The sequence below is a fragment of the Oryctolagus cuniculus genome, chromosome 11 (assembly GCF_051225735.1).
Source record: "Oryctolagus cuniculus isolate XC-2025 breed Fujian yellow rabbit chromosome 11, ASM5122573v1, whole genome shotgun sequence".
Classification (NCBI taxonomy): domain Eukaryota; kingdom Metazoa; phylum Chordata; class Mammalia; order Lagomorpha; family Leporidae; genus Oryctolagus; species Oryctolagus cuniculus.
The window spans coordinates 90,299,407-90,309,181 of record NC_142877.1 but is presented as its reverse complement, the minus strand read 5'-3'; positions in this window follow the sequence as shown (position 1 = coordinate 90,309,181).

Below are 9,775 nucleotides of genomic sequence, written 5' to 3'. Positions count from 1 at the left end.
TGGTTCACTGCTCTGATTAAAGATATCACTTACATCTTTACCAAGGGTACATAAAATGCTGAAGTCCATGGCATTTAGTAGCAAAATAGTTACTGAAACCATCTTTTTTAGTTATCTGGAATCAAGTACCTATAGAAGGCAGGCTCTGGATGGCCGTGTTGCTGCCACTATTGAACATTGTAGTGGAAGTTAACAGCATAAGGACTATGGAGCTGGTTTCCTAGAAGTGCTCTGGAAACTTGAAGGAAGAAAGATGAGCCCTGTGCTTTACATCCCCAGCTCAAAAGCAGATAAAAATCTCTTTGTGATTTTTGTAAGAAACCCTTATCTCTTGTAACTACAGATTATTTAATATTTATGGAAACTAAACCTAAATCCATTTCTATAGATAGCTAAATTACATTGTAATTGAAAGTTACAGTCCTGCAGGGTCTCACATTCTATAGTAACACCAAGAAGATGAAATTGCAGACATAAGGGCAGATTATAGTAAAGCTGACACTCCAAATTCCAATACGTCTCATTTGCCAGTTTACCACCTTAGGAAAAGAGTAGCCAACCCTTGACTAAAGAACCTGTAATGACCATTTTTTAATCAACAAATATTTGGTAGGTGTGGAAGACTGAAAAATATCTCCCAAAGATATCAGCTCCTGATCACCAACATTTGTATATGTTATCCTATTTGGAAATAAGGTTTTTGCAGAGGTGACGAAGTTAAGGATGTTAAGATGATAGTCCAATCCTGGACTAGCAGGGTGAGCCATAATTCATCACTTCACCAGTGTACTATAAAAGTGAAACAGCTCCCAGGAAAGCAAATGATGACATCTACCTTTCCAGAGAAAAGATACTTTATTTGATGAGTGCTTCCACAACCCACAATTAAAACAGTTTTAGGGGTATATATCTAGTTTAAACTCTTTGTAAGTTCTGAGTCAGTGGAAATTTTGGAAATATTTTATGCTAACTCTGAAAGTCACAGTAATGTTGAGGTTTTTGATGAAGGTACTGATGAACCTCTGTTTCTGGGGAAAATCATGGGAGAATTTGCAGAGTTGGAGTTATTCATATTCTCCTTTTAGGGGGCAGCGCGGCTTTGACAAATGCAATGGTAAGGGGAACAAGGAATGTTTTAAGTGTTCTGCAGTGATTCTTACCTGTACGTGATCAAAGACTTTAGGAGAAGCAGAAATTAAAATGAGTTTCCTGAATTCAGTAGGGATAACTGAATCTCAGAGTGGCAGGGACCAAGTGGTAATGAGTAACTTGCATTGAATAGTTAAATGTGATTACTTAATGAGCAGGAGTGCCAGTGTATTTAATTAGAATGGTTAGACAGGATTTTTTAGCCTTAACTAAATGATTATAATATCACATCTCTGAGAAAACAGGTAGTTTACTATAGCATTTTATTTGATTTGTACAGAAATATCTTGTCTGATAGAAAATTGTATCTTGAATTAACATACATAGAGTTACAAGTAGGATCCAATGACAGATTTCCAGATTGGAACTTGTAAAGAGACTCAGATTCACTTAAAATCATGTTTTTTTTTTTTTTTCCTGAACAACCCTCTTATCTAATAAAATTTAAACCCATAACAGTTAATTTTAAATTTTGAATGTTACAAGATACCAAAGGCGTAAATGAGTCCATATACAGAAAAGTTTCACTCAAATTATTTATAACAATTTGAGAAAGAGAAAAATCCATTCCAAATTCGATATGAACAGTCATTAACAGAACTAAATATTAGATAAGTAGAAAAATAGGATATTTTGTATCTTCTTTAGAGAAGAAGGTTACTGTATTTTGTGGGGGATAGTTGCATTAATTCAGTGTAAACATGATTTTTCCAAAGTCTTCACTTAAGAATTAAGTATGATTAAAAGGTATGTTTTAGATACTCAGTTTAAAGAGGGTGGACTATGCTAGATTATGTTTTGTCAACTTTTCTTTACAATCACTATCTTAGGCAGGACAAATATTTCCAAGAATGCTCTTTGCTTATTGAATCTAGGATAGAGTTTGTCAACAGCATCTAAAAGGGGAGTTTTCCTGCAAAATTTGAGCTGCCCAATCAGTCATTGCTCAGGCTCTGATGCTAAGTGGCTTCATTTGTCCCCCAACACATGTTTCCCAGACCTTTTTCTCCAGCTCTACTTTCCCCCTTACTAATAATCATTTTAAGTGTCTCTTTTCCTGACTGAACATTGGCTGATGCAATTATATTTTAGTAATAGTTCATGATACTAGATTTTTAAATATATGCTGGTTTGGTGTGATGTAGCTTCTCTATGGAACACCATTATCACATACTCATGAAATGCAGTGAATCATTAAAACTCTGCCCAACACAGTAGTCACCAATTAAAAAATGCTTATCAGTGAGTATAAAAAATACATATATAATTATTTATATTTTATAAGTTATTTTCTCAGTAACATTCTACAAAAATACCTATGCCATTAACATTTGTTGGTATGTATAAACTCATTAAGTTTTTTTTTACTTTGCTTACCAATGTTTATTATTTACACAAAGTCTCTATCAGTTTGAACGCAACATGCTTAATTTCAAAATTGTGATTTATAGTGGAATTCAGTGGCAGGTGCCATTTACTTATAAATTCCCTTCCTAATTTTTTAAATCCTTGAAACTCACTTCCATCTGACTATATGATAGAAGAGTCACCAAGACAGAAAACATTGACTGTGTTTACAGTAAACAAATAAACAAGTCAATAGTTTAAAAACTTTTTAAAGGAATTTATTATTATATTAGCTTCTCAGGGTTACAGCAAATACATGAGAATTACTGCAATGCAGTTCTCATCAGCTTTCTTGTTAATGTGATATCGGTACAAAGAGAACAGATTCCATGTAGTTAGTTCATAGACATATATTCCATGTAGTTCACAGTTCATAGACATTTTTTTTTGCTTTCAAACTTTTATTTAATGAATATAAATTTCCAAAGTACAGCTTATGGATTACAATGGCTTCCCCCCCATAACGTCCCTCCCACCCGCAACCCTCCCCTTTCCCACTCCCTCTCCCCTTCCATTCACATCAAGATTCATTTTCGTTTCTCTTTATATACAGAAGATCAGTTTAGCATACATTAAGTAAAGATTTCAACAGTTTGCTCCCACACAGAAACATAAAGTGAAAAATACTGTTTGAGTACTAGTTATAGCATTAAATCTCAATGTACAGCACACTAAGGACAAAGATCCTACATGAGGAGTAAGTGCACAGTGACTCCTGTTGTTGACTTAACAATTTTACACTCTTGTTTATGGCCTCAGTAATCACCCTAGACTCTTATCATGAGCTGCCAAGGCTATGGAAGCCCCCTGAGTTCACCGACTGATCATATTTAGACAAGGCCATGGTCAAAGTGGAAGTTCTCTCCTCCCTTCAGAGAATGGTACCTCCTTCTTCGATGACCCGTTCTTTCCACTGGGATCTCACTTGCAGAGATCTTTCATTTAGGTTTTTTTTTTCCCCAAAGTGTCTTGGCTTTCCATGCCTGAAATAGTCTCATGGGCTTTTCAGCCAGATCCGCATGCCTTATGGGCTGATTCTGAGGCCAGAGTGCTGTTTAGGACATCTGCCATTCTATGGGTCTGCTGTGTATCTCACTTCCCATGTTGGATCATTCTTTCCCTTTTTTTATTCTATCAGCTAGTATTTACAGACACTAGTCTTGTTTATGTGATCCCTTTGGCTCTTAGTCCTATCATTATGATCAATTGTGAACAGAAATTGATCACTGGGACTAGTGAGATGGCATTGGTACATGCCACCTTGATGGGATTGAATTGGAATCCCCTGGTATGTTTCTAACTCTACCGTTTGGGGTAAGTCAGCTTGAGCATGTCCCGAATTGCACATCTCTTCCCTCTCTTATTCCCGCTCTTATATTTAACAGAGATCACTTTTCAGTTAAGTTTCAGCACTTAAGAAGAATTGTGTATTGATTACAGTATTCAACTAAAAGTATTAAGTAGAACAAACAAAAAAAAATACTAAGAGGGATAACATATCAAGTTGCTCATCAGCAGTCAGGGTGAGGGCTGATCAAGTCACCGTTTCTCACAGTGTTCATTTCACTTTAACAGGTTTCCTTTTTGGTGCTCAGTTAGTTGTCACCTATCAAGGAGAACAAGTGGTATTTGTCCCTTTGGGATTGGCTTATTACACTCAGCATAATGTTTTCCAAATTCCTAACAGGGATCACTTTTCAGTTAAAATTTAAACACCTAAGAATAATTGTGTGTTAATTACAGTGTGTGTGTGTGTGTGTAATTGACACATAGACATTTCTTTTTCCATCTTTCCTCCCTCCCTCCCACCATCTCTCCCTTCCTTCCTACTTTCCTTCCTTCTCTCCTTCATTTCTTCCTCCCTCCCTCCCTCCCTCCCTTCCTTCCTTCCTTCTTAATTTTTGAGATAACATATTTTTAATTTACATTGTAGTCAGAGGCATAATATTCCACTAAATAAAGAGTTCAACAATTAAATTATAAAAGGACCATATTTCAGAAGGAATATAGGCAAAGACTGTAAACAGTAATCAAATGAAAAGATATATTTCGCTCATGCATGGTACATTTTGAAATAATCCCAGTTCATTAAAGCAATAGTAGTATGCCATTCTAAACCATTGATTTGACAAGGATATAAAACAAAGCTTGACAAAACTGTATTTGCAACAATACTGATACACACAGGCATTTCTTTTTATGTTTTTGTTTTTTGATTTTTTGCTCCCACATATAAGGGAAAATATGCAGTATTTATCTTTCAGTTATATGCAGCACTCTCCTCTGTTCTATTCAAAAAGCCGGGGACCTGATTTCTCTTGATCTTAAACAAGAAAACTCTGCTTGTCTATGATATTACCATAATGCTGGCTATATTGTATTTAAAGTTTTCCTCTCCTAACACTAGCTTGGAGAGTAATATCTACTGCAAAGGTCATGACTTTTGAATATGTGTGAAGTGAAGTGAGTGTCACAAAACAGTAGGTAGTGAAGCATCTTACAAGTCAGTGAACAACAAGGTCAATCACTTCATATCTACTTGCAGTTCAACACAGTTGGAGTGAAAAAAAATCATAATGCTTGGCTGGCATTGTGCAGCAGTATAATGTGGAATAATAAGGGAGCTGAAATCATCAGTTTACAAACAATGGTAGTCTGACTAGCACAACACAGAAAATAAAGGCAGGTTGTCTGTCAAAGAAATATTGGGAAAAACCCATGTGAGAATTGCAAGGATAGAATACCAAAGCATATGCCTCCTATTCCTTTAAACAACAGACCTGAAATATTAAAGTTACTGTACGATTCTGTTTTAAATTGTTATCAAACTCCCTTTGAAGGTATCAGTGTCTATGGTATTGCCAATCCTCTAAGCAAAAATAGGATTTTTGTTAAGTTGGTAAACTTAGTACAAATCTTGTTTGAGGAATAATCACAAAACTCAAACTACTACATGCTATGATTTTTCTGGTATTTTTTAAAGCATATCTTATGGAAAATTTTAAAAAGCTACAATTTGTCTTGTGTGTGTTGTAGGCTTTTTTACATAAGATTGGTCATTATGTAATGTACATTATGAAACTTACATTATGTTTATATTTATGTTATATATACATATAAATAAACAATTCCGAGATTTTTGAAAAGCAATTGATCTTTTGTAAAATAGCTCTAACAATAAGGAAGTATCAAAGTGTCAGTTAAGATTGCTCTTCCTTCTCTTGAGGGTTTCAAAGTATTTGAAGGTGTTCTATACCTCGACTTGCTAACCTGGAATTTAGCCTTGATGACCGATGAAGCAAATTGCCCTTTGATGTCAGTGATAGGTTTGCTTACAGCTGAAGCAGAGATGCCCAGAGAATGTAACCAAAGTATTCATAGCTTGCATGCATTTTTTAAGGAATTAATGCTGCCCTGTACCCACAATAATCGCTCTTTGTACTTTATTGGAGCTGCACAATAAATTACAGGTATATTAAAATGGAGCAGCACACAGCTAATGATGCATAATGTCGGAGGTGCAGCTCTTTGCTTTTGTCTTCTTTGCACATTTGCCTTTTGAAGTGAAAAATCAATTAAGATGGCTAGCAAAACACAGACATCCTGAAGGTTTTTTCTTCTTTTTAATGTGTTTTAGAGAGCTTCCCAATCATTAACTAAGTCATATTCAGTAAACCTCTCATATTAATTGTCTCCCTTTCACCTTTATGGACTAGGGAATTGACTTTCATTTAATCAAATTCACTTTTTTTAGATACATTCAGATAATATCACATAGGTGGGCACCTGTGTAGGTTAGAATATCCTAGTGGGGGCCTCAGAAGTATAAACATTCAGTGAAATAGGAGAGTTGTCAAAACACCTTCTTAAAGTTTATATTATCAAGTTGAACCTGTATTGCTTTTGTTGTTGTTTTATTATTTTTATTTTTATGCATTTTATTAAAATGCAGAATAACAAGATATCCACATAAGTGTGCAGATCAAGGAATGTTTTTGTCATCTGATCACACTCATACCAACACCCAAATTAAAAAAAAAAAATTACAAGTACCTCACTATTCCCACCTATTTATTTCTCTTTTTTAAAACATGTGAAATCAGTGTATTGTCATTTACATGGTATGATTCCGTGAGGCAATATTTACAACCATATATGAAATTGTCTGACATCCATGCAATTTTTATTATCTCTGTATATTAACTACCACAAATAAGAAAAGATGTGATATTTTGCTTTTGGGGTCTGGCTTATAATTCCATATTTACAGGAGTTAGAAATATTAGGACGTATTTCCCTAATTTTAGAGTGTTGGGTGAAAATATGGCATATAACCCTCTCCCTAAAATTATTTTACATGTTTTATTTTGCAGAAGGAAAGGTAACAATTGGGTAGATATAAATGAAATGGCAATTATTTTTGTTTTTTGTCTTGGAAAATTTTCAGTAATTAGACTTCGATTTAGATTTTGTATGTTAGAAGTTAAAGTCCTATTCATATAAGTAAAGGCACATATAAATCTATGGATAGAGTAAACTGTAAGTCTTTAAACAGCTAGTCACATTGTAATCAATGTATTAGCAATAATACATCTACTAGTAGTGTTATGCATAATGATACATGATACAACATCAACCCCATTTTCCATATACTTTATATTTTTACTTCTATTCCATTTGTTCCTCAAACAGAATTTATTTCCAGATCTGTACTTTAAGTCTAATTTGCATGAGTTTCATAAACAGTAGTGAGCTTTAGAATATTACTTCAAGTTGATAATTACAAATATGTAGCTTAAGGTCTTTCTCCACCTTCCAGTTTTTCACCATTATAAAAATGACTTATTTTACTATGAGAAGACATTTTCAGTGGTTTCCTGGTAAATAAAATATTTCAACCTTTCTGTACAAATTACTCTCTTTGTACTGCAGTTTATCAATTATATTTGCAATGAAGGTACTTAGAGCTGTGGAGAGAGGAAAGAGAAGGGACAGAAACTCCATTTATAAAACCTCAGACTTTGAATTTCTATCTAAAAGGCATTTAAAGGCAAAATACACAAAAGAAAGTTCCCAGAGCTAGGCTGAGGTCTAGTTTAGTCTGCAGAGCAAAACTGGAACCAATCAAAAATTTCCCCTAAAACCAGTTTTTCATTTTGTAATGATGCACTGACCGTGGTCTCTGGGAAGCATTTTAGATGCAGTGAATCTGCAAAGGTTTTCTGTCCTCTGGGAAATAACAACCCCTGTAGAAAAAGTTACATCTTCCTTTAGCTGCTGGGATGGTGGATGTCAGACAAACTTTGTTGTTCTCATTCTGTCTTGCAACGCAAGTTAGATTTCTGACAAGCTGTCAAGCTGCCCAAAGGTTTGCATAACTTTCTCTCAGTAGGTGATGTCTTCTTACCCACTGAGAATTGAAATGGAAAATATATCTAAAAACAGGATGGAGAGAATCATGGATAGAAACAATTAAGGTTTTTGGATCATCTAGTCCTTGCAGAGGGAAGAGATCAGCCACTTAACCCATTTTGAAATGTTTGCACTGTGAATTGGAGCTTTGTGGAGCTATCTTGTAGTACTCGTAAATTATATTTTTGAATGTGAATCTGGAGTTTTATGTTCAAAAATATAATCTATAATTCATAATTCATAAAGTATATTATTTATAATATGATTCTGTAGTAGATACGTAATGGTGTGAGCTAAATGATTTGGTGGAATGCTACCTGCAAGATTTTAGAATATAGTATCTCTGAATAAATATTTTTCTGCTTTTGAACAAATTTCTCATGTTTTATATTTTACTACTTTTCTTTTGTCTTTTCCATAGTAACAAATATAGAAGACTCTGAATAGCTTCTCATTTTAGCCTTTAAACTCCTTTTAGTAAGTTAATGTTTCTTTTTGCTCCAATGCTTTTAAGGTTTTTGTTATAATTTTGACTTGATTTCATTTGGAAAACTAATATAAATGGAGACAACCTACAGTGAACACCAGCACAAGGAATGTCTAACTGAGCAGAGAAAGGTTATATGATACAGTGTTTAGAAATGTCAGGTTAAATATTACAGGACTGATCTATATGAGGGTTTTGAGCCAGCTGCATGAGCAATGTTTATTTTAGAGGGTTTTAAAGTTGAAGCATGGGCTGATATTTTGTTGATTTCTGAAAATGTTCACATCTAGCTTCATCTTCCTTCAAGCCCTATGGTTTCCATTAATCTGGTTTTTGAAGATTGAAATAATGACTATAGAAGAATTAGAAAAAAAAAGCAGCTCTTTTTAACTCAATGGTGCAGTAAAAAGCCTGAAAGTTGTCCTTTTTAGGTCTTTGAGTTGTGATCTTTATTTCAATTACTGTGCAGAGTAGTGTGGCATTAGGGGCTTTGTGGAGGTGGCTTAGAGTTTGATCTCTCACCTCTGCTGTTACTATGGCAGCTCCTTAACCTTAGGAGCTTTGCCAACTGAATGTTGCTCAGGCATTTGTGTGCATATATGAGAAAACACAAAGAGACGCATACATACATATTCATTGAAAATAAGTCTGTTAAAGAAATATGCCGAATAGAATAAAAGTGAAAAAATAAGTTGTATGTGATTACTGATCTCAGTGTATTTTGTAAAAGGACTATATTAGACTTGTAGTTTTGTGTACCTTCTTTAAGGAAAGAGCACCCTTTCTAAGGTGGCAGCACTAGATAAGCTGAGAGCATAATCTTTCACATATACCATATCATTCACAGGCCTTACTAACATACTTATCAAATAATAATCCTAATCTCTTATTCATTTTTGCTTAGCAAAATGTCTACGGTTTCCTTCTGTGGTTCTTTCTGCACCCAATAGGGAAGTTCCCAGAAATGTTGGAGAAATTTTTCACTTAAAGAAATTACCACAAAATGAAGATTCTGGGTCAACAGAAATGTTATCACTCACTTACGTTTCTTGGGACTTTGCCCATTTTATTGTCAACATCATAAAATGATCTTCTAGTGGGAAGCCCTGTACACACATTCTCCACTCTTTAGATGAGCAAGATGAGCGTCAGGGAAGCCGTGCAGCTAAACTGTAAGAGAGCCGGGACCAGATCTGAAATGCTCTGGCCCCAAGTTGGCCTCTAAATCCAAAGTCATTTTTCCCAAGAAATTGAATGGAAATGAACAGTTCTTATTTTTCAAAAGCAAAATAAAAACAAACAAAATAGATCCAAAAACTC